This window comes from Miniopterus schreibersii, assembly GCF_964146895.1.
Source record: "Miniopterus schreibersii genome assembly, chromosome: X".
NCBI classification, from domain to species: domain Eukaryota; kingdom Metazoa; phylum Chordata; class Mammalia; order Chiroptera; family Miniopteridae; genus Miniopterus; species Miniopterus schreibersii.
Genome location: NC_138104.1, coordinates 106,331,312 through 106,339,235, shown reverse-complemented (window position 1 = coordinate 106,339,235; position 7,924 = coordinate 106,331,312).

Sequence of the window (7,924 nt, the reverse complement as noted above, 5' to 3'; positions counted from 1 at the left end):
GGGTGGGAACAAGGGACCTGCTTGCAGAACACAGTGACAGAAATAGGACCAGAGACCTCTGCTTCCTGCCAACACGGTATCATGGGGACCCACTGAACCCTCCGTTTGAAACAATTGGAAAAATAAGACTCAGTTTCTTACAGCTGCAGTAGCAAAGTGCTCCAAACTAGGGGTTTAAAACCAGAGAAATTCACCCTCCAACAGTGTTTCTGGGTGAGCCATGAGCCCATCTTCCCCTGTTTGCTAAGACAGAGAAAGATTTCACGTATAGCTAGGGCTGGGTGCACATCCAGAACAGAATACAGAATGCCCTGTTCAATCTGCATTTCAGATCAGCGATGAATCCTGTTTAGTAAAAGGATTCCCAAGTATTACAAAAGGACTTTTTTAAAAGCCAGGAAAATGATTCGTGGTTGACCTGAAAATCAAATGAACCGGCATCTTGTGTTTTTTGTGTGTGTTTTTTTTTTTTTAATTGTTAAATGGAGTGATCGTATATACAGGGTGTCCCAAAAACATGTGCACACATTTAACAGCTGATACCTCAATGGATGTTTCTTTCTTTCCAGCCAGACTAAGCTTTGAACAAAAGACATTCACCCTAAAATGCTACTGGAAGTTTGAAAATGCAGTTGAATTACAAAACCTGTCTATGTAATTATTCAAACATTTTGAGGGACCCTTATCCCCCAAAATGTTTACACACCTTGTGCCCCCAAAAAATGTATCCACACTTTAACAGCTGATAACTCACTTAATTTTCATGCCTTTTCAGATTTAACTGATGAAACAATGGGTGAAGCCAGACTAAGCTTTGAACAGAGAAAATGTATCCTAAAGTGTCACCAGACATTTTTTTATGGGGACACACGAAAAATAAAATTTACGGTACAAAACCAGCAGCAGTCAACGCATTGAGGGGGCACAAATACCCCAGGAAATGATCCTTGATGTTTGCGATTCTATTGCCTCATGTTATCAGCAGGGCCTGGACCAGAACGATCATCAGTTTGAAAACAGGTGTTGACAGAAAAAAAAAAAATATTCATTTTTGTAGGTTCTTTTAAATTTTGAAAATGAACTGTATGTTAATAAACACGGACTTTAGAATCATTCAAAGTGTGTATACCTTTTAGGGGGGCACCCTGTATTTATGTGTCACATCTAGTCATCCTAGTGTAAGCAGGGGTCCCTGTCCTGGGCCTCAGGGTAGGCGTGTCACATCCAAGCCAGAGAACAATGGGAGGAGGGCTGTCTCCTTGGAAACACTCAGGAATTTCAAACTCGTCAGGGAGAAGGCATCCAACGGGGCAGGGCCTTCTAAGTTGCCTGGAAATCAGTTATTCCACTTTCTGAGTAAATATCGTTCTGAAAGCTAATCTTTAGGACAACTTGTGATACTAGTGTCATGGCTGTGACCTTTGGGGATGTGCGGCCATGGCCTGAGGGACACAGAAACCAGAGCCTGCTTGTCATGTGGCTGCCTGCTGTTCCTGGAAACTCCAACAGGTCCCCCAAGTGGCAACTTGCCTCACGGAGCACCTGGGGGTGGGGGCTGTTTTCTACACAGAATGATTCAGACCAAACCACAGAATGCTGGGGCCCCTGGGATGGGGAAATAGCCTTTGCAAGGGACGGAGAACTCAAAGGGATATGTAGGGATCTCCCATTTTTGACACTTTCTAAGTAATTTCTCAGTCATAGCGTGTTCAATGTCACCTGTTCGTGGCGACCTACAATCACTTCTTTTTTTTCGTGTTTGTTTTTTTTTTTGTTAATTTTCACCTGAGGATATTTTTCTGATTGAGTTTTAGAGAGAGCAGAAGGGAGGGAGAGAGAGAGAGAGAAAGAAAGAGGAAATCTATGTGAGACACATGGATTAGTTCCCTCCTGCTCGCACCCCAACCGGGCCTGGAGATCAAATATTCAACCCAGCTACGTTCCCTTGACAGGGAAGGGAACCCCAAACCCTTTGGTGTTGGGGGGCGACGTGTTCCAACCACTGAGTCACACTGGTCAGGGCTACAATTGCTTTTCATTCCATAGCCCTGTTATTTCTTTGTACGCACATGAGGTCACACCCTTTGCTTTTCCTATTCTTGGCTCCTTTGTTTGTTTTTTTCCTCTTAAAAACATTGCAGAGCTATTTTTGCCCCCTGCCTTCGATGTGGCTCATTTCTTTTGACTGTTGCATCATATACATTGTATCAATGGCAACAAATTGTTAATCTTTGGTTGACTCATGGGCTTTCAAATTGTTGCCAGTTTTTGTGTGTTTTTTTTTAATCTGAACACAAAGTAACAGAGAGAATCTCTAAGCACAGAGCCTTGTGGATACACTCAAGGGGCATCTGGTGGGAAACTGAAGTCATGACAAAGTTGCCAAATTCACCCCCAGATAGTGTGCCCCCCCCCCCCCGCCATGGTGTATCTGATCTTGGAATGAGAGTTTGTTCACACATGCACGGTCCTGCCTTTTATACGGTGAAGGCCACAATAGTAATAGGGCCACAGTTATTTAATGGTCATTCACCTTACTAATTATAGGTAAGACATTTTCTTACAGGCCCTGGGAAACTGGAGGATGTGCTGAAAGAAGAAAAACAGAGCTGTAAAAAGGTGAGACACTTTGGGGCCTGGGTGGGTCCATTAGTCAGAAAAGAAAATACATTTTGAGGACAGACCAAGGACAGGATGCACTTTGATTTGGTTGCTGTGCCTGGACCCTAACCTTCCCCCTACCCCCTGGGAATTTGTCTCAGGAATGCTGTCCATTCTCCGGTTCCAGAAATGGACGGGGCTGGGTTTTAACACCATTAAAAATTAACTACCTTGTTATCAGGCTTCAAGATCCTGGAAGGAGACCATGGACCCTGCAGCTCTTATCCTGCCCCGCTTTCCCCCTGCATGTAGCCTTTCTTTGTTATTTATATATAATTAGCCGGCTAATAAGGGAAGGAGAGAGCAGAATTTATAGGATGATCTGCTGTTCTCGCCATACTGCTGGCATTATTGGAATGCTTATATATGATTCAACCTTGTCTCTGCTTAATTTGGCTCAAGAAGTGACAGATGGCCCAGATCCACTTTGTGTCTGGTTTCACCTTTATCAAAGTTTTCTAATCATTTTTTTCCATTCTGTTATAGGCAGATAGACAGACACAAGCAGAGCAAGGACAATGGGCCAGGTACAGAAACTCACCAGGGCAGAAATCCCCAGATGCCTAGCAAGGGGCAAAACTGGGAAAACAAGAATCTTGGCCGCAGGGGAACCTTTCCTCCCCTAGCATATCACTGGTCATGAGATTTAGTGTTTTCTCCCAAAAGATAACATCTAGGCCTCAGTTGTGTTTCAGCTCCAGGCCCAGAAAAGCAGCCAAACCAGACAAGTGACACGGAGGAATTGTCAGCTGTATTGACTAATGACCCCCTGCCCTGGCACCAACCAATCAGGGGAGACCATGACCCTGAAAGAGCACATCTGGAAAGCTGATGAATATCCTATTGAGACACTTCCCTAAGACTTCCAAGTGCAAGAGAGAGATAAATATGCTCAGGACGAAGGAGCCAGTGTGTGCTCTCCCCTAGAGGAGCATACCCAGGCCATTCCTTTTACGCCTTCTTCTTTCTAAGGGACCCCAGGGGAGCAACGAGCAGCAGCAGCTTGTCGTCGGCTTACCCCCTGAACCTGTCTCCAAGGCCCCCTTTTTTCTCGTTGACTTCTCAGTGAGCCAAAGCAGCCCAGCTTAGGCTCTCCTGTTGCTCCTTCTATGTCTTTCCTTGTTTCACTGTCCTAAGTCTATTTTTGCTGCAGCCAATAAATTCTTACTTACTTTGCCACTTGATTGAAATCTTTCCATCAAGAAGACAAGAACCAAGGTCTCATGGTCATCTCGTTGGGAACACATTTGGTGCCGTGACTCGAATTGTTCTGTGACTCGGGTTGTTTCATCACTGGTAAGCCAGTCATCTTCTCCACCTGGGTTTGAAGGACATGCCTAACTGTTCTTTTTCCTCCCTGCATTTTTTCCCCTCTGGCCATGGGGTTTTCTCCCTCTCTCTTTGTGGATTGCTGCACTGTGGAGGCATGGGGTGAACATTTAAAAGCCCTTAGGGTGCTGGCCGCTAGAAGACTCCTGTGACAGGATGAGTTGGTCATGGACTGGGGAAGTTTGCACTAGGCACCCCTCCGACTGTAAGACAACGTCCATGCACCCAGGAGCACTGGTGGTGATGGTGGTGATGGTGATGATGGTGATGATGATGATGATGGTGATGATGATGGTGATGATGATGGTGGTGATGATGATGATGGCGATGATGATGATGATGGTGATGATGATGGTGATGATGATGGCGATGATGATGATGATGGTGATGCTGATGATGGTGGTGATGATGATGGAGATGATGATTATGGTGATGGCGATGATGATGGTGATGATGGTGATGATGGTGATGATGGTGATGGTGATGATGATGATGGTGGTGATGATGATGGTGATGATGATGGTGCTGCTGATGATGATGATGGTGGTGATGATGATGGTGATGATGGTGATGGTGATGATGGTGATGATGGTGATGGTGATGCTGATGATGGTGATTATGATGGTGATGATGATGATGGAGATGATGATGATGGTGATGATGATGATGGAGATGATGATGATGGTGATGATGGTGATGGTGATGATGGTGATGATGATGCTTATGATGGTGATGATGATGATGATGATGATGGTGATGGTGATGGTGATGCTTATGATGGTGAAGATGGTGATTATGGGGATGCTGAGGATTCTAATGACTATGAAGGTGATGATGATGGTGAAGATGGTGTTTATGGTGGTGCTGCTGCTGCTGATTGTGATGATGGTGATGAGGGAGAGTGGGGTCTCCCTTACTCTCCTTCCCCTTGCCCACACTCTGGTCAGAACTCTGAGCAGATCTGAAAAGGTCAAAGTACAAGCGGGAAAGAAAAGATGGAAACAGAGGAGTCCCAAGAAACGACATGCTTTCATTTGTTTGGATCATTAGTTATTAAGCTTTTTCCTTGTGTTTCATGAGTGGCCAGACGTGGTGGTATCAGCATGAAAATAGATAGATAGATTGTAGGGGTGTCTGAGACCACAGGTTCACTGGAAGGACTCGCAGAACCTTGAAAACCTGTTATGCTCATGTTTCTTGTTTAATACAGTGAAAATGTACAGATTGATGTCAGCAAAGGCAAAAATGCAGGCGGCAGAGTCCAGGAGAGATGAGGCATTAGTTTCCAGGTGTCCTTTCCCTGTGGAGTTGTATGGACAGTGCTTGATTTTCCCAGCGGTGGTGTGTGACAACGTGCCAACCAGGGAAGTTCACCAAGCCCTGATGTGCAGGCTTTTTATTGGGGCCATTCATGTAGCATGGAGCGCCCACATGGCGGACCTGAGTTATTCAGCTACCACCCCCTACCGAGGTCTAGCTAGGGCATGACTGAAACCCCCCACCATCTATCGCATTGTAACATAAACCAAAGTCCCAGGCAAACAAAGGTATTCTTATCAGGCAGGATATCCCAAGGGCTCAGAAATGACCTCCCAGGAGCTAGCCATGGGCAGGACCTATGTGTGTAATGTGCTGGGTGGGGACAACCCAAGGGCGCTGAGTTAACTCTTTCCTCGTGTTGTGGGATTTTGCATCCTGCAGACTCAACTGGTGTAAGTATCGGGAGTAGCTCTCCAGCAAGGAAAGAGATGCAGTGGGGCATCCACTGCTCAGCTCAAGTCTCTGCCTTGATTCCAACCCCTGTATCCAGCTTACTGCCAATGCCCCTACTTCTTGGTTGCTCCAGGAAGCCACTTGGACTTGGCAGGCTGAACACAGAATTTCCACCTCTCTCTCCACCCTCTTTGCCAAATCCTCCTACTCCTCCAACTTGATGGGACACCAGCGTTCCTGCATTTTCTCAGCCTTGAAGCCCTAGAGACCTGAGGCATCACTCCCAGTGACAGCCCTAGTGAGTGGGGCACCTCCACCTCCGTCCCTGCCCAGCATCTTGTCACAGTTCCAACCTGGTCATCCTGCCTGCACCTGGCTGCATAGGGGTCTCCTCCTGTCTGACTGTTCTTTTGCTCCTCAGCTTTTCAAGATGTTCATGATGGGGATCTCCAGCAGCCACATTAACACTGTCACTGGGAGTGATGCCTCAGGTCACTGGCTCATCTCAACCCACTGCCAGCATGACCTTCGAGCCCAGCCCTCACCCATGCCTCTCTTCATCATCTCAGAAGATGCCCACCACTCCCCACGGCTGCCCATGAGCACCAGCTTCTCCTTAGTCAGAGAGGAAGTTAGCACATCCTCAAGGGTCCAAATGAAACACTGGCCCTCCCTAAGCTATTCTTATCTCATGTTCCTCTGTGGCAAGGGTGGGGAACCTTTTTCTTCTGCCAGGGGCCATTTGGATATTTATAACAGCATTCGAGGGCCACACAAAATGATCCAGTTAAAAAATAGCTATGAAAAAAAAGCTCCTAGATGTATTGGATTTTGAGTCCCTTCTGCAGTTGCCTTGGCAGAGCCAGACCAAATGATTGATGATGATGATGTTCCTATAAAGCAGGGATGCCCCCCCTATCTTTGCTCTATGGGGACATCCAGTTCTGTATTTCTCTCCCCTTCGCCTATGGTTCTTCCACTCAGCCTTGTCCTGCTGTGGGCTGCAAGCCTGCTTCAGACCCACTCTGCTAGGTTTTAATCCCCGGGATGCTCAGGAAAGATCTGATGAATCGAACAGAGCTGGGCCCAATTCCCAAAGTCAGGTGTGCGTTACTGAAGACCTACCGCGGTGCCCATTCAGAGCAGACTCGGCCAGCCCGTGTTGTTGAACTCCATGGGGAGGTCCATTTCTCTGTTGACGCGGAAAGCGAGCGATGAGGCAAGATTCAACGTCTTGTCACTGTTCAAGACTAGACGACCCACCACGGTGCCCACCCTGCAGAGACGCGACGAGCCGCCTCCTTGAGCTCACAGGGAAATAATGTTCTCTATAGAGATGCTGAAGGTGACCAATGAGACAAGAAGGCTCTACCCAGCCAGGGGGGCTCAGTGGTTGAGCGTCGACCTAAGAACCAGGGGATTGCGGTTCGATTCCCAGTCAGGGCCCATGCCGGGGTTGCAGGCTCCTCGATCCCCAGCAGGGGGCGAGCAGGAGGCAACGGATCCATGACTCTCATCATTGATGTTTCTCTCTCTTTCCCTCGCTTTTCCTCTCTCTGAAATCAATAAAGACATATTTTAAAAATATATTAAAATTTTATTTATTTATTTATTTATGTATGTATGTATTTATTTATTTATTTATTTATTTATTTATTTTTTAAATGCATCTTTATTGATTTCAGAGAGAGGAAAGGAGAGAGATAGAAACATCAATGATAAGAGTCCTTGATCGGCTGCCTCCTGCAGGCCCCTGACTAGGGATTGAGCCCACAACCCGGGCATGTACCCAGACCGGGAATTGAACCTTGATCGCCTGGATCCTAGGCCAATGCTCAACGGCTGAGCCACACCCGGCTGGGCTATATAAAATTTAAAAAATAAAATAAAAGAAGACCCACCATGGTGCCCACTCTGAGCAGATAACATAAGCCATCTATCTACTTGAGCTCACAGGAAAAGAATGTTCTCTATAGAGATGTGGAAGGTGGGCAGTGAGATGCTACGAGCCATCGCCAAGCCTGGTCGGAGCATCCTTTGTAAGCCTGTGAGCTCTACGGGCAGGTCCATTTCTCTGCCGATGCTGAAAGTCATGGGTGAGGGAGGTGTTTGCACCATTGAAGACATGAAGATCCCCCACGGTGCCCGCTTTGAGCAGACCGTGAGAAGACAACGTTCTGTGTCTCCCGGTGCCCGAAAGCAGGCGGCTCTTTCAGGAACA